This window comes from Gorilla gorilla, chromosome 5, assembly GCF_029281585.2.
Source record: "Gorilla gorilla gorilla isolate KB3781 chromosome 5, NHGRI_mGorGor1-v2.1_pri, whole genome shotgun sequence".
In the NCBI taxonomy this organism is placed as follows: domain Eukaryota; kingdom Metazoa; phylum Chordata; class Mammalia; order Primates; family Hominidae; genus Gorilla; species Gorilla gorilla.
This window is the reverse complement of record NC_073229.2, coordinates 173509386-173530944: the sequence shown is the minus strand read 5'-3', so window position 1 is coordinate 173530944 and position 21559 is coordinate 173509386. Positions and strand designations below refer to the sequence as shown.

At 35.9% G+C, this 21559-nt stretch overlaps 1 protein-coding gene across 6 annotated transcripts in view; it reads right to left on the bottom strand.

Annotated features, from left to right (window-relative positions):
- TAB2 (TGF-beta activated kinase 1 (MAP3K7) binding protein 2) overlaps positions 1-21559 on the bottom strand; it is a 93298-nt gene that overhangs the window by 56055 nt on the left and 15684 nt on the right. Inside the window, exons 2-3 of one of the 6 annotated variants that reach the window (XM_055390811.2) lie at positions 12228-12376; positions 3289-3371 (exon numbers count right to left, since the gene is read on the bottom strand). The exons of 2 other annotated variants lie outside the window; for them this stretch is intronic. The gene's annotated coding sequence lies outside the window, so the exon portion shown is untranslated. The remainder of the gene's footprint in view (positions 1-3288; positions 3372-12227; positions 12377-21559) is intronic. 3 more of the 6 variants (XM_055390813.2, XM_055390810.2, XM_063707941.1) reach the window with 3 other exon arrangements.

The following is a 21559-nucleotide window of genomic DNA, read 5'->3' as shown; positions in this document are numbered from 1 at the left end:
TGCATTTATTTTTTGACTTCACAATTCTATTTTTATGAATCTGTTTGCAGATACAGTCACACAGAAAACTATATATATTTGCCAAAGCATGTTTCTAATGATAAACAACCAAAAACTACCTAAGTATCTGTTAATAGTGATGTGTAAACTATGGTCATTCACAAAAGTATAACGTACTATACAGCCATTAAAAAGAATGAGATGCTAATATGGAATAATCCCCAAGATACAATACTCAGTTAAAAAACTACCACCACTAAGTGCAGAACAGTGTTCTGTATTATCTTACATACAAGAACACACACGCTTTTACGTGCACAGAATATCTTTGGAAGGATACACAAGAACTGGTAACACTGGCTGCCTCTAGGGAATGCAATTAAGGGAGATTTACTCTTCATTATACACCTTCTTGATCTAATAAAAAACACACAAATAAAATTTAAAAACCTATTTTATTTAATATATTGTTTCTGTAATAAAAAATATTCAATAAAAAGTGAAAATAATGTGTATTATATTTCATCTTACAATTTAGACTTGGGGAAATGAAGATGCTTCAAAGTGTTATGTAGTCCAAGACTATCTGAAGTTCTAAAATTGAGATTACATTTTATGACATGATTTTGTGACACGATCTACCTTTCTAACATATTAAGTATTTATTTAATCAAAAGTTTTGAGATTTGCACAATCCAAAATGAGGCTCTGTAGAGTGCTTGTTTACCTACTTCTCTTTCGATTTCAGGATCAAATAAACTGATGTGGTAACATAAGAAGGCATACTGATGTACTAATTAAGGTAAGCAGGTGTTTGTGTTCAAAGGGCACGATTCCACTTTGGATAGCAGAAGCTGGGACCAATTAGATGCACATAATTGAGGTTTTGATGAATGTTATAAAGAAACCAATATCCAGTAAAGGACATTGTAGAGAAATTTAGTTAAATTTTATCTAGACATCTGTCAACACTGAGAAGCAAGCAAATAGAGAAGCAGGATTTAACTTTTATGCATAAATGTAATTTGGACTCCAAAGTTTTAGTGGGTTAAAAAACATACATGTGTATGTATGTTTCTTTACATATGTATACACACACAAATATATAAATATATATATTTAATCTCTCACTCTCTATATATAGAGAAATAAAATATACACCTGAAGAAAAGTTAGAAGATAAGCATTGTTTTAAATGACTGCATAACAGTCCATCAGGTCAATATATTACTATTTAGCCAGTCTTGTAAACAAATAACTAAGTTGTTTCTAATTTTTCTCTAGAAAGCTACGCAAAAAGTTTTTTGTATGTGGACCATTTCCATATTTAAATTATTTCCTCAGAATACGACTTTATATTCACAGTGTCAAGGCAACAATATGAAGGTTAGCCTTCAGATTTTATCTTTATTTTACAAAGACTTAAAGGGGTCGTTCCCCACTTGATTTTTTCCTAATGCCTATGTAATATCCTGCTTGCTAGCACTAAGTTAGTGTTTCTCCATTCTGGATGCACATCTAAATCACTTGGGGAAGAAACTGATAACAATGATTATCTGAGGAAGAAGAGGGAATCTGGGAGAATAAGGGCTGGGGAGGAAGACTTAAGAAACTTTCTCTTCACTGTACACCTTTTTGTGCTTGTTGAATTCTGTATTATATTCCTGTGTTACCTAGTAAAAGAGAGAAGTAAGGGGAAGGAGTAAGGTGGAGAAAGCATCAGCAGCAGCAAAAGCAATCCAGCAGCAGCAGCAGCACCTAGAGCTTTGAAACGCAGAGTCCAAAGTTGGGGAGGTAACTCAAACCTGATAATGAGTTTTAGAATTTCTGGATGTAGGGCCTACACACGCATCTCTGTTACTCAAAGTAAAAACAAGATACTCCACCAGTAACTGTGATGGGAAGTCAAGGTAGAGAACCATGGAATCAGTAATTCCATTTTACAAGGCTGATGATGTTCAAAACAGGTAAATCTTAGAGCAAACAAAGTTGAGTGTGTAAGCAGGAGGGAAAAAAGGTGCCAAAACCTTAAAAGCTCCTTAAGATTTAAGATATGGTACAAAAACGGCAACTTTCCTCATCAAGAAAAGCGTGTGTTTCCTAAACCAGCATTTTTTAGTTTGGTCTGTGGACCACCTGAAACAAAATCACTGGGCTTCATCCTGGACCTACTGAATCAAAGTCCCTAAGTATAAAGCCCAAGTATGTTCACGGATTCATCTTTGAATCCACTGTGATGAGCCCTCTCAAGACAACTGCTTATCTGAATGTTTCTTCAAGTAAAGTTTACTCCAGTTCCTACAAGACCTCTAGTTGATAACACAGTAAATGAAAGGCAGGGAAGGGACTAATCAAAAACCAAGATGACTATGGTCAAAGGATCACATATAAGAGGTGCTTATAGTAAAGTATTGATTTAAGGAAGGAAAATAGAGATGGAAAGGGGTGTGAAATTTCATGAGTTTAAAAAACTGGGTGAAAGGCAATGAAATGAAAAGATTATTAAAATGAAGTCAATCACCAACAAGCCTATAACAGGAATGGTTAGAAACTTGTATGTAACTTGATTCAATGGGAAAGAAATAACTAGGGGAAGAAAAAATTACCTCTATTAAGTATACACAAACAGATTCTGCAGCTACTATATATTTAAGAGTGTAGGAAAATGTAGTTGTACAATAAACACATATGGATCACCATAGGTCAGCTAAAAATGAAGCTTATTATAAAATAAAAGCTGTTTTTGGGCAGGTAAATTTCTGAAAAATCTTTTACTATCAAGAAGGTGCCATACAAAGTAAATGGTGGAGCAAAGCTAAATTCCCAGAGATCTAACTTTTAAAAATAAAAGGAATAACTAGTAATGTATCTCACATAAACTACTCAATTTACATAATTTAAACTTGACAAAGTATTGGCCTTTACTATTAAAATCTTAACAAAGAAAAGGAACCAACGAATAAATAAAATGTTACTCTGAGACAGGCATAAACTTTCCTGAAGAGTAGTTTCTTAAGAGTAGAACTAAAAGAACCAGTATTCTACCTTAGCCATGCATGCTTCTAAAATTTTCTGGTGAAAGAACATGTTAATAGTTTAAAACAGAGATAACCTAATGTTGCTAAATATTTCAACCTCAGTTCCATAAGTGCACACTGTCTTATCTAACTAGATGAGACAATTATGATATAATGTATATAAAACAGTATTTGATACACAGTGATAGCTCGCTAAGTATAAATTCTAGGATTCCATGGGTTCGTTTATGAAGTTTAATATGCTACTTACTTGCAGTAACTTCTTGGGCAAATCATTTAATTTCTCTGTGCCTCAGTTTCCTCATCTATAAAATGGTGATGATAAAGTAGCTACTTCACAGGATTGTTAGGAGAATTAAATGAGTAATCCATGTAAGATAATAAAAAGAGCACACAGTAAGTACACATGTAAATAAAATATCAATACTATCATTTCATTCTTCGTAAAATGGAGAAAACAACTCAAAGAGCTTCAAGGATTAGTGACAACATAATTAAAGCCAATTGCATTATATCTGTCCTGCCTACAGCAAAAAGTACAAACTGGTAGTAGTAGTAATTATTTATTCTAAATATCATGAACTTCCACAAAGTGCAAAGGAACAAAACCTTACAGGGCTGCATATTACCCTGATTGCAGAATATTGTAGGAGTGGATTGAGCCTTTAAGGCCTTCTTTTTCAATGCATACGGGACAAAAAACTTGCAGTTGGGGAAATCTGACAAAGCTACATGACAAACTCAACAGTACTAGGTTGTGCAAAGTGCTAGATAAGTGGCATAAACTGTGTTGTAATAGGTGTTTAAAGGGATCTCTCTGGGCTGAGGAAGAAGTGGGAAAGTATTGAAGCATAGGAACTTAAAGTATAAAAGAAGTAAGACAGATTCTGGGGATCGTGTCACCTGTCTTGCAGGAGGAAGAAAGGAGGGACAAAGAGGAAAGAAGGGGATTATGAAGAAGGTACTCAGGATGGGGGTAGTTACAGGAGAAGCTGAGAAGATGAATGAAGGTTTCAAGGTATAGTGGTCTTTATCCGAGAAGACCTTGAGATACGCTAATGCTAATAAGGTTTTAATATATGTCAAACTATATATATACATCATTTTATCTTTGCACTGTTCTTACATAATTATGAGTTTTGCTGGAACAAATTTAATTATGTTAACAAAGTAAGCTGGGCATGGTGGCACATGCCTGTAGTCCCAGCTACTCAGGAGGCTAAAGGAGGAGGATCCACTGAGCCCAGGAGTTCAAGGATGTAGTGAGCTATGATTGTGCCACTGCACTCCAGCCTGGGTGACCGAGATCTTAAAACAAAACAAAACAAAACAAAACAAAACATAAAATACGGTTCATGCCGAATATCAAACAGTAGTAGGAAGAAATACATAAAGTTCACTTCTCAACCGCTCTAGGATTCTTCCTTAGCTTGTGTACAAGAATGTAAGAGAAGATTTTTCCATTTCAACATACGCTAAAAGCAAATTCCAGTTTCCAAAGTAACCATTAGAGGTAATAATTTTTTCTGTAAATCATAAAATCCTGAATTGGACAGAATTCTAGGAAGTTATCTCATAAAAGTATAATTTAAGAGATCTGAAAAATGCCTTGTTGCCCAGTCGTCTCCTTGTTAGACTTCCTCTTCTCCCAGTCAATCCTATTTACCTCTTAAAAACAAGCCCTGGTCGCAAAGAAAATTCTTCACGTGAGAAATATTAGTTCCAGCCGGGCGCAGTGGCTTACGTCTGTAATCCTAGCACTTTGGGAGGCTGAGGCGGGTGGGTCACCTGAGGTCAGGGGTTTGAGACCAGCCTAGCCAACATGGTGAAACCCTGTCTCTACTAAAAATACAAAAATTAGCCAGGCGTGGTGGCAGGTGCCTGTAATCCCAGCTACTCGGGAGGCTGAGGCAAGAGAACCGCTTGAACCCAGGAGGCAGAGGTTGCAGTGAGCTGAGATTGCGCCATTGCACTCTTGCCTGGGCGACAGAGTGAGACTCCATCTCTGAATGAATGAATGAATGCATGCATGTATGTTAGTTCCCAAGCAGAGAGACTATTTTTCACTGGCGTATCCTAACTACTTAGTGTATGTCAAGTGGATGCTCAGTAAATATTTGTTGCCATAAGTCTCTAAATAAACATCAGAATACATACAGCTTTTAAAGACTACTCTAAAAAGTGGTTACCTATCTCCCCAAACTCAAGCGTTTCCCTTAACCTCAGATATGTCAGTGCTGCTATATCTGTTTTGAAAATGTAAATATGTTCCATCACGATTGATATGAGAGAACAATTTGAACATTAAGTGAATTTTGCTGTAATTTCATTTGTAAGAAACACTAGGTGAACACAGAAAGCTGTATTGAGCTAAAACAAGCAGCATATGAATATACAAAAAGTAAACAGGAACACACCTGAAACACTTACCAGCTATCTCAGCTTAACAGATCTGCATGTCATTAATCACACCCAGTCACATTACTGATTTCAAAAAACTCTTTCTTGACTACCTTTTTTTTTTTTTTTTTTTTTGAGATGGAGTGTCACTCTGTTGCCCAGGCTGGAGTGCAGTGGAGTGATCTCGGCTCACTGCAACCTCCGCCTCCTGGGTTCAAGCGATTCTCCTGCCTCAGCCTCCCAAGTAGCTAGGATTACAGGCGCGTGCCACCGTGCCTGGCTAAGTTTTTGTATTTTTAGTAGAGATGGGGTTTCACTGTGTTAGCCAGGATCATCTCAATCTCCTGGCCTCATGATCAACCCGCCTCGGTCTCCCAAAGCACTGGGATTACAGGCATGAGACATGGCGCCCAGCCTTGACTACTTTACAATAACTCACAAGCTGCAATTCTTCCTGTGCTCCCTTCCATAAGCAAACTTTAGGTCTCATTGAGGAAAAAGTACAATATTCATTGTAGTATTTACATATTTCTTAATTTATTTAACATGAATAAAATTATCTTTAAGATTTTTTTTTTAATTTTTTGAGATGGAGTTTTGCTCTTGTTGCCCAGGCTGGAGTGCAATGGTGCAATCTCGGCTCACTGCAACCTCCGCCTCCCGGATTGAAGCAATTCTCCTGCCTTAGCCTCCTGAGTAAGCTGGGATTACAGGTGCCTGCCACCATCCCCGGCTAATTTTTTTGTATTTTTAGTAGAGACGGGGTTTCATCATGTTGGCTAGGCTGGTCTCGAACTCCTGACCTCAGGTGATCCACCTGCCTCGTCCTTCCAAAGTGCTGGGATTACAAGCATGAGCCACTGCGCCCGGCCTTATCTTTTTTTTTTTAATGTTCACAGGTGATGTTTCCAAGTGTTACAGCCATAATTCCTTTTTTTCCCCATAAGCCCTGTGTGTTTTTTTGTGTGACTTTGCATAGCATGGTGATATTTAGGAACATGCCTCTGGCTCAACAACTGACTATTAACATTAACTTCTCCAGGATGCCAAATGGGACGGCAGAATGTTTCGACCTATCTATTTAGTTGTCAATATGATGCTAACAGTTTTTTTTTTCTTTCTTTCTTTCCTTCTTTCTCCTACTCTTTCCTTCTCTCTCTTTCTGAGACAGGGGCTTGTTCTGTCACCCAGGTTGGAGTGCAATGGCACAATCATGGCTCATTGCAGCCTCAATCTCCTGGGCTCAAAGGATCTTCCCTCCTCAGCTTCCTGAGTAGCAGGGACTACTGGTGCGCAACCCCACAACTGGCTAATTATTGTATTTTTTTGGTAGGATCTCCCTATATTGCCAAGGTTGGTCTTGAACTCCTGGACTCAAGTGATCCTCCCACCTTGGCCTCCCAAAGTGCTGGGATTACAGGTGTGAGCCACTGTGCCTGGCCCAGATTCTTATTACTAATTACAATTTCTCTCTTCTGTGAATTGGCTGACATTATCACACTGCCATGAATTACTCTTAAATAGTACCTTTACCACAGAAAGAAGTGTTGATAATGCAGTCAGAATAGCTGGATGATGCTATAATTTTTTAAATTAAAGCAAATTTTAAAACCTTTTGACCTCAATGAACATTTCAAAATTAAACATAAAATAAGAATCATATTACCTAAGTACATACACTATTTAAATACCTTTTACATTATTGACATATTATACAAGTATCATATCATATCATATATACCAGTTAGGTAATACTTGGTGCACTTCAGATTTAATTAACTTTAAAAGAATTTATAAATGTTAATTTAACATAAAGTTTTAAAATTTACTTTTTATAGTAAATTATTGGAATTATATTTCTTGGAGCATGATGTTACAATTCTATCAAGGCAAAGCAAACTTTACTTAAACTCCATTTAAGATAAAAATGAGGTAACTATAATCAATCTTTACCATAAACTTTATCACAAAACATTTATAATACTAAATCGTTTCACACAGATAATCAGTTATCTGCAAAAATAATGTAATCCAAATGCTACTTATTTTAAGTTAGCTATTATGTTCAGATTTAGAGTGATTTAAAATTTAAAGGGAGCAAATGTTACTAAAAACTAGATTTCTTAATTTTATAAGCCTACAATAATTTACTTTCTAAAGAATAACAATAAACATTAATAAATAAAGTAGCATAATAATCCACACTACTTCCTCTTAAAGAGAAAATTTCCCATTTTATCATTTAATGCACTGCCTCAAGGCCATGAATGCTGACAATTTCTGATGGTTAATAGGCCTACCAGTTATAAGTTCTTCTAAAAGGAATGTGCAAGTCGGCCACACTTGGCAATTTATGTACTGTGGTTTTGTGGTAGGTACTACATTTTCTAAGGATCAAGAAAAGTGCAATAAATCTAAGACGGAATGGTTATACTTCATCAAAACATATTATATAACCACCTTTTGTGCATTTTATAATTCATACCTCATTATTATTTTGCAATACATTATCGTTCACTGCCCTCTTTCACTCTAATTTTTGGATAATCTATCCTGTGCATAAATATCATCTATAAAAGAAAACAGGAGCTAAGTATGATAATAAGTTCCTATTTATGGGTAAAAGGGAAAGAGGAGAAAAGAGAATAAAAGCACTTGAAGGAACCAATTTTCATCTTACACCAACCATAAACATTTATAACAAACCAATTCACTGAATGATGTGTAGAAATTTTAATAAGTTGGTTAAATATTAATTTAAAATGGCACCTTAATATTCAGAGAAAGTTATAAGAAGTATCACCAGCTGGGCACGGTGGCTTATGCCTGTAATCCCAGCACTTTGGGAGGTCGAGGTGGGCGAATCACCTGAGGTCAGGAGTTCAAGACCAGCGTGACAATATGGTGAAACCCCATCTCTACTAAAAATACAAAAATTAGCTGGGTGTGGTGGCAGGCACCTGTAATCCCAGCTATTTGGGAGGGTGAGGCAGGAGAATTGCTTGAACTCGGGAGGCGGAGGTTGCAGTGAGCCGAGATCAAACCATTGCACTCCAGCCTGGGCAATAAGAGCGAAACTCTGTCTCAAAAAAAAAAAAAAAAAAAAAAAAGTTTCACCAACTGATCTGATCCCCATGCAGTTTCAATCCCTTACTTGGTCCCATGGTTTTTCCTGTTCATCTCATATAACTCTGCTCATTTTCTTTCTAATGTCATAGCCCTCAGCTGACTTTTTCCCATAGTGGACTCCTGGCCAGCTGCTAAGGGAGAGGGGTGTGTGTGTGTGCATGCGTGCATGCGTGGGTGTGTACACAACAGCACTAGGAGTGTGATAATTAAGTTCACAAGTTAGACAAAGTGTACATGGATATTTGCTACTACTAATAAAGTATCAGAGTTCTAGCTTTCTATCCATCTATCCATCCACCCATCCACCCCTTCCTCCCTCTCTTCATCTATCCAGCTATATGAATTAAAGCATCTAATCTAGAAAAAACACACATGTGTTTAAAGTGGTATAAACAAGAATGGTCATCCCAGTGTGTGCTTCTAAAAACAACCTCAATGGCCATCTAGGAGGAATAAACAAGTACATTATTGCATAGCCACACACATGCAGCTTTTTGTTGTTGTTGTTGTTGTTGTTTTTTCTAGTTTTTATGTGAAGATATTTCCTTTTCTTTTTGTTGTTGTTGTTGTTTAGTGGAATATGATATCCAAATAATTATATGGACAAATATATCCAAATAATTATATGGACCTATAAGACCTTATTGATTGAAAAAAAATCAAGATGCAGATTCCATGTATAACACCTCTTGTGTAAAAATATACACAAAAGATGCATTATATTAAAAAGCTTTTAAAAAATGTTTTGTCCTTTCCTATGATGCTGAAAATAGATGTATTTTAAACAGATATTTTTATATGATTGTATAGGAAAGATTCTGAAAGTATACACACACTAATTATTCTGGAGAGGGGGCTGAGTAGAAGGACACATGAATGGAAGGTATTCCAAGGAGGTTTAGTCATCTGTCCCAATTTTTATAATAACACATATTCATGCATTACTATAAAGTTATTCCTTATATATTTCTCCATAACATTACTTGTATTCTGATATGTAGATAGAGTAAGAATAGAACAGAATGAGTTATTTGAAGGTACTTGTATTAGCCAACCACAGGTACCTTCAAATAACTCAAAGCCTGTGTTGTCTATGCTGAAACTGCTATGGATGTGCAGTTTACAGCTGCAGCACTGACCAATTATCAGGATGCTTGATAGATGAGATTTACAGTTACTTTCTAACTTAAATGTTACTTATGAATTTATATATGTAGGTCCATCCATGATTAACCATGTCTAAGGTTAGTGTCATAATTCGTAATCCTTGGTTAAAACAAAGAAGCCAGGTGACTTTTTTTTTTTTACCTAAAGGCTAACTCAAGGTGAACTATTTATTATGCAAGCACTCAAACTGACTAAGTATTACACATCTACCAATGAGATGGTTTAATTAATTAAAGGAAAGAGGTAAGGGGTGGTAGAAAAAGAAGTAGGCTTATTGTTACTATTAAATATAAGAGTCTCCCAATAAACACAATACCTTTATGGAAAGTTATTGTACTATCATACACAAAGGTGGACAAGACACACTGTTTTCTCTGAGCCTAGAGTATAATCACTTTGGTTCTACACTTACTATGAGCCAAGTCCTGTGCTAAATGCCTTAAACATGTATTATTTCAGTTACTTTTTACAATATTCCGGTAGTGAGGATTAAGTGAGAAACTGCAGGTAAAACTCTTCACACAATGCCTGACAGAGTAAATGTCCCTTATTAGGCATTACTACTGCCTGACCTCTAACTTCATCAATTCAACCCTCACTCTACGGTAGTTAGCTTTTCAAAAGATTCACTGACTTAACACGTACCAGTTCTGAGAAATCTTCAACGGATTCCCATTGCCTATTAAAAAGTTCAAACTCCTTCATCTGACATTCAAAAAAACATGACATAGCTCCATCTCCCATCACACCCCTCCCTATCCAACTATTCTCTATGCACACTGGACTGCTCACAATTTCTATAATACATTAAATACTTTCATCTCCATAACTTAGAAATACTGTTGCTGCTTTCTCTAAAGAATTCTATTTATCCTTCATGGTTCAGCAGAAACACTACCTTCTCCACAAAGCTGATTCTCTCCAGTACTCTTAAGTATGTTGTATGCATCTCTATTACGATACTTTCATATTACTTGTCTGTAAGCTCACTAAAACAAGGTTTATTCATTTCTACATCCCTGCTGTGTCTATTTACATTGAATAATGGAGAAAAATTTCACCATTAATAGCACCACTGAAAATAACTAAGACTTGATATTCATATGTAATTCCTTCTTCAATTTCTACTTCAATTCACCTAACAGTGGTAATGACCCTAACTAGTAGCTCCCTTTCCAGCTCTAATTCAACACTCAGTGACACATAATTCTTTAAACACCAAACAAATAATGTGGCACATAATCAGTGACCTAATGCTGACTAAATTGCCAGACATTAAATTCATTATGCATTAATACTGTAGGAAGGGATGTAAGGAAGGAGTTAAGCACATGCTAGAATATTAGGATTGCCTTTTAAATTCACAATTGGGATACAAAATTCCTCTTCAGTTTTGGGTAATCTCTAACCTAGATAAACTGAACTAAAATCAAAAGACATGTATGATTATCTACCCATTTAGTAAATAAACTCATCTTTCAGGGATTAATTCTGTTTCTACATCTATATAAATTGGTAAAAGGAATAAATATCCTTAAAAGCTAATTGATCTTGGCCCTCTAACCATTCATGAGTAGCTTTCTCTTGGTTAAAATCTAAGGCATTAGGAAATCTCAGTTTTTGGTTTTGCTGTTACACTCCAGGATGACTCCGACTATTTGTAACTTCCTTGGCTGGTTTCTTTTGGGTAATCAAGTAAAATATTAGCAAATATTAGTTATACACTTAGTTTAAAAATATAACTAAATTCTTCAGGTAAAGTACTATATAATACACTGCTCGGTTCTACCCAGAAATAATATGTCTAATTTCCAATTACTGAAGAACATATTAACCTTTTTTTTTTTTATTTTTTGAGACGGAGTCTCACTCTGTCGCTCAGGCTGGAGTGCAGTGGTGCAATCTCAGTTCACTGCAACCTCCGACTCCCTCAGTTCAAGTGATTCTCGTGCTTCAGGCTCCCAAGCAGCTGGGACTACAGGTGCATGCCACCAAGCCTGCCTAATTTTTTTGCATTTTTAGTGGAGGCAGGGTTTCGCCATGTATGAATATATCAACTTTTTAGGTAAAGGCATTAGTAGTGTAGAATAGTTGAGGATCTCAGGAAGAGGGAAGTAGTTTCATTAATTGAATTCCCTATACTGCTTGTACTCAATGTAAACCTTTTAAAGGAAGGCAGTTTTGTTGTTGTTGATGTTTGTTTTTCAGTTTTTTTTGGTATGTTTATACGGCTTCACTCAATAGCATTTCACATTTATTTTTCTTATGTTTTTGCATTAGTTTGCTACTACTAGCAAACAAGTTAAATTAGAAATATTCAGGCAAAAGGTATGTTAAACTCAATACTAGCTGCATGTTACCTAGATGTTAGTGTTACTATACTTTAAAGCAAGATGACTATAAGTTTTGAAAGTCAAGTTTTAGTTACTATAGATTTAATAATAAGGCAGTTACACAGGCTAAGCTTGACTGGTGCCATGGACTTTAGCATACCTGGAAATAGAAAAATTCAAATTGTAGCTGTTCTTGGTTGGCCCATTGCCATTTCTGCAGCTTACAAATTGTTAATTAAGTAACTGCAGTGAGCTCATCTCTACGGGATACTTCTTTTCCAGGGCAGGTCCAGGAACTGGGTCTGGAGCCTTGAAAGCAGAAGAGAAACTAGAGTAAACTAGAGGTAGGCAGAACAAGAAATGTGACCAGATAACATTATGAGATGTAATAGCAGTAAGGTAGTCCCCAAAGTCTCTCACATAAAATATTCTGAAGGGAAAATGGGTCTCTTAAATTGCAAGTAACCAAAGGATGCTGTTTATTTTGGTTAAGTCATTCTTTTAACCTACCCAACACTATTCTGGACTCTCAATTCCAGCAACTCAAAACAGTAGTTTTTATGAAATCTCTAATGGCTTTTAGCAACAGACTGTCCAACAGGAGACCACAGAGTAACTCTAACAGAAAGAGAAAAACAACAACAAAATCCAAAATTGGAAATGTAAAGTCCTCATTTTCAGGTCATTTTGCTCTTCCCTTTCACTATCGTATTTCCAATCATCTTCTAAACGCTCCCCTAATTTCCTATGATCAATTCCCAGGGGTTTCTTAAGAAATGCTTTAGCTATATCCAAGCAATGAACTGAATGTTAAGTTCCAATTTTTAAAAATACTTGGTAATTCTTAAAGAGGAAGGCAAAGAACAGCTCATAAGATGTGGTTCTTAACCACACTGGAAAATCTTTTTTTCCATTACCAAAATAGATTCAATGATTTTTTTTAAAAAAATTTTTGTTAGGGCCATATAAAACAAAAACCAAAAACAAACTTGCAACTACGAAGGTTACAGAAATAATAGGATATTATGAATGGTAGAATGTTGTACTATTTTGATTACTAAAACCTGGAAATGATGTCCTCATGCTTGGTAGGCTGGTACCCTTAGGAATTTCTCTAAGAAACTAATTCCACAGGAGTCAAAATAACTAGAATTTTCTGCTGCTCTCAAATTATCATAGATGTTGTGAAAACTGTAACAGGACAAAAAAAAGTAGTGAAGACGAAGATCCAAAAACTGAATTCCCTGCATTTCCAGTAACTAGCAATATAAACAGCAAAACAGAGTAAAAGTAGTTTTTGTGAAAAATGTAAATTTTCCATCTATTGTGATGGCACATTGTAGGACAAGGAATTCTGTGAGAGAGAAGTCTAAGTTCAGATCTGACTTCAGTATGGCTTTGAATTTAAACTGCAGAAATCTCCCTTTTATTAAATGGAATATCACTACCCACCCTGCTGTACTGTCCATGAGATTTAGCTAAAGTGTATGTAAAGCACCTAACAGTGTGGCACATATAGGCATTCAATATATTTTTCTGCATTATTAAAGAATGTAACACATTTTCTTGTTCTAAACATGTGGGTATACTTAAGTTTTCATTTTCACAAATGCTAAAGCAACAACTAGGTAGCAGGCTTTCGGTTTAAATAATTCAACTATAATCACATTCTAAGACATGTAACTGATTATCTTCCAGAATAGCCACAAATTGAGTATATGAGAGAGGTCAATTTTGAGAGCTGATGATAAAAATATAACAATTTATATTTAGGATATAAAAAGAATTAGTAGAAACAAGAAGACATGTAATTCTTCTCTTTCCAAGTAAAGTATAAAATACTTCTGTCAACACATCTCTTGTTAAAAAGTTATATATAGATCCGGTATAATCCTTTTTAAAAAAACATAAAAGCAATCAATGCATGATATAATTTGGTCCTTAAGTTAGGAAATGTTTTAAGGGCAAAGAAAAGCCTTATATATGGGCAATAATTTTCCTCTTACTGATAGAACAGTGGGTTCCACACAAAATTATTATTTACCAAATATGGCTCAAAGATCAGATTACACCCTCTCTAAAATTACCAAGTAATAGAGCAAGTATCACAAGCCACAAGGAATTTTAAAAAATGATTTCCTTATAGTTGTTTTAAGTGTATTCTCTGCCACAACTTCATTTTAAAACAGTTTTAAAAAGTTAACATGGAAGTGTTTTATTCAAAATATACTAAAACTTAGATGATAAGACTGAATTACTGCATTCCTCAGAAAGAAGGGGAAAGGGTATTTAAGTTTGAGGATTTCCATTCAGTAACTCATATGAATAGGCTTTCAGTTTAAAGACCATCAAATAAAAAAACCACTTCAGATAAACCACTTTTTTAAATTTTTTAACTAGTCATCATACTGAAATCTCATTACTTATAGTAATATTTCAGTTGATTCTCTTGGCTTTTCCAGGTATACGATGTTATTTACAAATTATAATGAACTTGCTTTTACTCTTTTAAAAAAACATATTAAGTAATTTTTGCTCATCAAAACTCCAATAAGCAGCAGAGTTAAAACCAGAAATGTATCTGTAGCTGTCTAACCTCATGTCCAAGGTTCTTTCTTTATTGTACTAGCTTGACATTACTAATACTTTTCTAAAACTTCTTTTCCGGTCAACACTCTGCATTCTAGTTTCTTAGAATTCTTATTTCTATGCCTCTTATTAATGTTTGCCAAAAGGATGTAGGTGTAAAGTTATAACATTCATTCTCTCACTTGTTCCTCTGGCATCTTATTTACACTCACTGCATAATCTAAGGAGAATCTCCTTTGAATTGTAGTTTAAGCTTTTTATTCTACTTGATGAAACTTAAAAGATTCCGAATCATAGATTTGATGTTGAAAGAAGCCTTATAGATTATCTAGTCCAACACCCTTATTTAATAGAAGAAAAACATAAAGTTCAAATAATATGTCCGTAGAATCTGAATAAAAGTTTAACACAAAAAAATTAGCATTATTACTTATGAATCGTAAAGTAAATGCCTACATTTATATACAGTAAATATGAACAGAGCAATTAAACAAATTTCAAGAGTAATTATTGAGGCCGGGCATGGTGGCTCAAGAGTAATTATTGAGGCCGGGCATGGTGGCTCAAGAGTAATTATTGAGGCCGGGCATGGTGGCTCACGCCTATAATCCCAGCACTTTGGGAGGCTGAGGCGGGTGGATCACCTGAGGTCAGGAGTTTGAGACCAGCTTGGCCAACATGGTAAAACCCCGTCTCTACTAAAAGTACAAAAATTAGCTGGGCGCGGTGGTGCACACCTGTAGTCCCAGCTACTAGGGAGGCTGAGGTAGGAGAATCGCTTGAACCTGGGAGGTGGAGGTTGCAGTGGGCCGCGATCGCACCACTGCACTCTGGCCTGGGCAACAGAGACTCCGTCAAAAAAAAAAAAAAAAAAAAAAAAAAAGACTAATTATTGGGCCGTGCTTCTTTCCTGTTAAAAAACACTTATCCCTATTTCTAAAAGAGTTTACTTATATGACACTGTCAATGTATGAGTCCATTTATTAAAGTGGATTTAAAAATTACAGAATGGCAGACAAAAAAGTTAAAACCTACTTAATCCTACATATTTATGCATTAATTATATCCTAGATTTACTTTCTTTTTTTCATTTTTTTTGAAACGGAGTCTCATTCTGTCACTCAGCTGGAGTGCAGTGGTGTGATCTTGGCTCACTGCAACCTCCGCTTCTGCAACCCCACTTCAAGCGATTCTCCTGCCTCAGCCTCCCAAGTAGCTGGGACTACAGGCACGTGCCACCACACCCAGCTAAGTTTTGTATTTTTAGTAGAGCCAAGTTTCACCATGTTGGCCAGGATGGTCTTGATCTCCTTATCTCATGATCCGCCCGTCTCGGCCTCCCAAAGGGCTGGGATTACAGGCGTGAGCCACCGTGCCCGGTCATATCCTAGATTTTCTAACAAAATTACGCTATGTGTGCTTCCCACGTGAGTTGATGTCCTGACCCAGTCCAAAAGACAAACAGCATGGACTGCTTGCTACAGCACTTAGAACAGTGCCTGGCACATGGCAGCTCCCATTGCTGCTGAACAATTACTACTCTAAATATATTCACGTTATAATAAATATAGCCATAGGAATGATTCAACCATACAGAAAAGAATCCTGCTACAAGGTGAATTATCTCACTCTACCCCTTTTATTCTGTTTTCCAGCTTTGGTTCCATGAGTAGCATCACAACCTTCACTTATTTAGGCACATCTTTCCAATCGATAATTTCTGTTATCAATTCAGAAACACTTTAAGATCTCAATCAACATCGGTCTGTTAGGCTCCTTGTAGGTTGCTGTTAAGCTCCTTCTAGGTTTCATTTTAAAAGGAAATTTTACACTCCAACAACTTCCAAGCTTTCATGTGAAGCAAAAATATGTTGTTTCTTCTTAATTGTACTTATGTTTAAACTTAAACTCTTCCAAAACTAGTTTCCCTTCTCAACTTTCCATTTTTGTCAGAAGTAGCAATTTCTTTTCAGCCTGCAATGTGAAGTTACCTTAACTCTTCTCTCTTCTCTTTCTTTACCTTTACCCAACTCCTTGAAATCTCATCCATTTTGTAATTAACATTCCTTAAAATACAACTTCTAAGACTCTCCTCAATGGTTATTATAGTCAATACAGTCCACAATTACTTCCATAGTTCTGAAATAAAATGTTAGGACAAGATTTTTCCATGAAGCTTCATATGGAAACTCATTTGGTGGTGGCAAAAATCTGAGTTGAACTGATGTAAGGTTATTTACAGGCTTGATTTAGCCCACTTACTGTGAATATTTTCACCTTCACTGCAGAGATACTAGTGTCTAGTTACAGGATGATACCTCAGACCTTGCTGGGAGAGTTATGTAATATACAATATACACATTACCTTTCCCAAATCCAAAAATGTTCGAATCCCAAAACACAGCTGGCCTCAGGGTTTCAGATAAGGCATTGTGGACCTGTATAATATTATTCTAAGAATCCTAATTTAGGCACCCTATACTTAACTTTCTTCCTGATACTCTCTCTTACCTGACTCCATGCATCTCAGCTCCCATACCACCAAGTTCTATTATTTTTTCTTTCCAATATCTCCTGCAATTCTACTCTATCTCTAACTGCTTACCACCCTATCCCTATCATCCAACATATAAATGACCAGACCCACTGCTTAGCTCCCTGCCAGTCTTCCCACCCTCTGTGTAAGTATAGTATAAGAGATTAAGAAAGTTTCCTATATAACCACTTTAAATATTTCACTCAATTGCAGAGGAATTTAATAAACTGAAACAGATAAATAATAAAAGAGGAAGGATAGTGACTGTGGTATTACAAGATGAGTTTCTGTTATCTTTTTAAACAGTTTATCTACAATTGTGAGCTAAGAAGAGTTTGACCCTTTTTTCTAAAATGGTTGAAACTTTGAAATTTTCTATGTTAACACATCTATTCTGTAACTGAAACAAAACAAACAAATGAACAAAATTGGCAAGGCTCCTTTCCTGCTTATCACTTTGGCTAAAACCCCTCAGTGTGGTTTTTCAATGCCTTCTCCAGTTTGGTTCCACTAGATCAGGGGTCATAAATCCCTCTGGCAATCTGGAGAAAGCTACAGAGTCCCCCTCAGAGTGGTTTTAAATGCATAAAATACAATATCTAGGATTATAAAGAAAGCCAGTTTTACTAAAATATAGTTAATTGGTTTTGAAAATATAGTTTTAAATGCATAAAATAAAATATACATTACTAAGAAAACCAATTATACCAAAACAGTTATCAAGTGTTTTTAAAAACCTTGTATGTGATATATTCATACATATGCTTCTTTAGTAATAATACAATAAAATCTAGTGGGAGTCTAATAAAAACCATAATTCTGAAGTAGTAATATGCATAAATTATAGAGATATCGACAGCTGTAATCTGAAAATATCTGTGCTTTTTCTATTAGTAATAAAAGATATAGGTACTGCTAATATTACTGTAGTCTGCCGCTTAAAATCTTATTAAAAGGAAATGCTAAATTTCAGTTCAAAGTTCATAAAAATATAAAGATGTCACTTTTTTTTTTATCTAAATGCATGCAGCCCTCTAAATTGTATCCCTGGATCCCTTCAGGGTCATGCAGATTAAAACTACTCTATTAAATTCACCTGCTTCTATTTCCCAGCAGTCCCCACACCCTTAGGAATCTGGGCAGGCCTGTCTGAACATGTTCAACCCACACTTTCCTTTCTTTGCTTACTACACTACTGCCCTTGCTTAGAATGTTATGTCTTCACCTTAAGGCTTATCAAAATCTTAACTACCTCTTCAAAACCAATTCCAATTTCACCTTCTACTTGAATTCTTTTTATCCTGCTTCAGCCCACATGGATCTTTTCCTACAACTACTAATGTAGCTGTAGGTCAATGCTTTATGATTCAACATTTAATTATTCTCTTACAGTCTACTTCTGTGTCTCTTCATCTAAGTTATAAGATCCCTGGAGACATGTGCTATGTGCTTACATATAGAACACTGCATTATACATAATATAGGCACATATAAAGTACTCAGCAAGTGCCCCCAATAAATCAAGCACAGAAGATCATCTGTTTGGCAACTTCGAGTACCAGAAAATACATCAAGATAAGCCAAAAGTTCCACTAAGGAGTTAAAACAGACATAAATTAGGCTTATAGTTCACCTCTATCAGAACCTAGATACTCCTATTTAATTAAGAACCCAGAATCTTATTTACTAGGCAGCAATGAATTCCAAATAATAAATCAAGGAAGGAGCACTAAAGTCAGCACAAGACAATGATTCATTCCAAACATATTGGTTAAGCTCTACTACATGCCAGGCACTGTTCTAGAATCTATGATTCAGTTCTCATATAGCAACTTAGTGCCAGGCCTTGGACTAGAACCCGGGGTTCCTGACTCATTCTGAAGCTCTGAAACAAAATGTTTATTTCTATCTTCCAGAAAAGGTTTAGTATGCAGGGTAAAAGTGGGGGAGGGGAGGAGGTGTTACTATTTCAGAAAGCAGCAAAGTATGTGAAACATTATAAAGAAATAGATTTGGAGGTATGAATATCTATATCTACACACAATATATATAATATATTGTAATATCTCTATAAAATCTCTAAAATAGATTCAGGAGTAAGTTTCAATCATTTTATGTACTTACTACCTAAGAATACTAGATGAATGAGGTGTTACTCTGCTTATTAATATTTTAATCACAAACACTTCATAAAATTGTATTTTTCTTCAAAGAGCCCTGCCAAGGTGCTTCATTTATTTGATGTAAAAATAAAAAACTAGGTCAGGTATAATGGCTCATACCTGTAATCGCAGCACTTTGGGAGACCAAAGCAAGAGGATCACTTGAGCCAAGGAGTTTGAGACTAGCCTGTGCAATACAGCAAAACCCTGCCTCTACAAAAAGTTAGAAAAAAAGTATTAGCCAGGCATGGTGGCTGGTGTCTGTAGTCCCAGCTACTTGGGAGGCTAAGGTGGGAGGTTAAGGCTGAGCCCAGGAAGTTAAGGCTGCAGTGAGCTATGACTGTACCACTGCCCTCCAGCCTGGGTGACAGAGTAATACCCTGTCTCAAATATATGTATGTAAATATTATATATATGTTATATATACACACATATATTTTTTATATATATAATACATACATACATACATACATATCTATATATAAACTTTTCTACCAATTTCCTGGAGGTGAGGTGGGGTGGGGTGGTAGTAATGATGGTAGTAGATATTGTTCTAAATAATCTTCATCTTTTTCCCTGGGGAAACGGACCAAAAGAGGATAATGAGAATGTGGGTAGGAAATGGGGAATTGGTCTCCACAGATTTCAAGCTCTACTGCTGACTGTGACTAAAAAAAATTACTTTTCCTAAAGGGAAGTTCTTCAGACTAATAGCAATGGAATTCAGTGAGCGAGTGAGGGAAGGAGGGAGGTGGAAGGGAGGGGTGGGACTGGAACAAGTAAACTAACAGCCCGACAATACCATGCTGGCAACCTAAAGTCACCTTGTCCAAAACTCAACTCACTGCCTCCTACTCACTAATGTATTTCTCTGTTAATTATAAATGACATGCTTCTGAAGCTAGAAACCTCAGAGTTCTCAATTCTTTTCCTCTCCACATATAATCAATGGCAATGTTTCACTGATTACTTTCACAAAAATTTCTCTTTTCCACCACAATGTCTTTGTTCAAGTATGTGTTATCTGGGCAATCACCTAACATCATGACCTCTTGTTTGACTGCTTGTTCCACTCTTAAGGTTTTCTTTTTTTTTTTTTTTAAGAGACAAGGTCTTGCTCTGTTTTCCAGGCTGGAGTGCTGTCATGTAATCATAGATATGCAGCCTCGAACTCCTGGGCTCAAGTGATCCTCTCAACTCAGCCTCTTGAGTAGGCAGGACTACAGGTGCACTTTACCTGCCCAGCTACTGTTTTATTTTTATTAGAGATGGGGTCTTGCTATGTTGCCCAGGCTGGTCTCAAACTCCTGGCTTCAGCAATCCTCTTGCCTCAACCTCTCAAGACTCTAGTATTACAGGCCTTATGCCTGGCTAAGCCTTTCTAAACTGTATTTTACAGTGGTAACAAACTTGGCTAGCTTCCTAAAAACTGGCTGAATCATGTCACTTTCCTCCCTAAGAAAAACAAGAGATTTTGTAGAGATATGCTGTAGTGAGTTTCAGCAGAAGGTGCTGACACTGACACAGGGAATAATGAAAAAAAGGTAAGAGAGAGGAGACTTGAGGATGAAGAATTTAGAATAAGTCAGAAAAATCAGGCAGAGAAAATGTTGGGAAGAATGGTATCAAGAAAGCCAAGTGAAGAGTTATAACAAAAATGATTATAAAGTTTAAAGTTTATTATTTTTATAATTTTATAGCAATAAATTTTCTATTAATAGCTTACATTTACTAAGTGCTAGGCACTAGGTCAAATGACTTATAATGCATAAACTCATCTAATGCTCCCAATAATCATGTGAGGCAGGTGCCTCTATATGAGACTCAGTTAACTACACAGTTTTTCCTACTAGACAAAGAATTATTTTATACAGCTCCCTTTCCTTATTCCCTGAGATGCTTAATGCAAAGCACTTAAACATTCTTACTATGTTGGTGTCAACAATACCAGAGAAAGACATTCTTTTTACAAACTTTACTAATTTGCCATGGACTAACACAATATATGTATCTGTACACACATACAGACACATATACATAAACACACACACACACACACACACACACATACTATGGATCTGGAAATAAAAGAATATATGGTTTTAAAAATACCCAATCTCCTAATATTTAAATCTGCATTGGAATAGTAAGGGCTAAGGGTATTTTTGTCTTGTAAAGCTCAAAAGTGGAAAGGTATATAAAAAT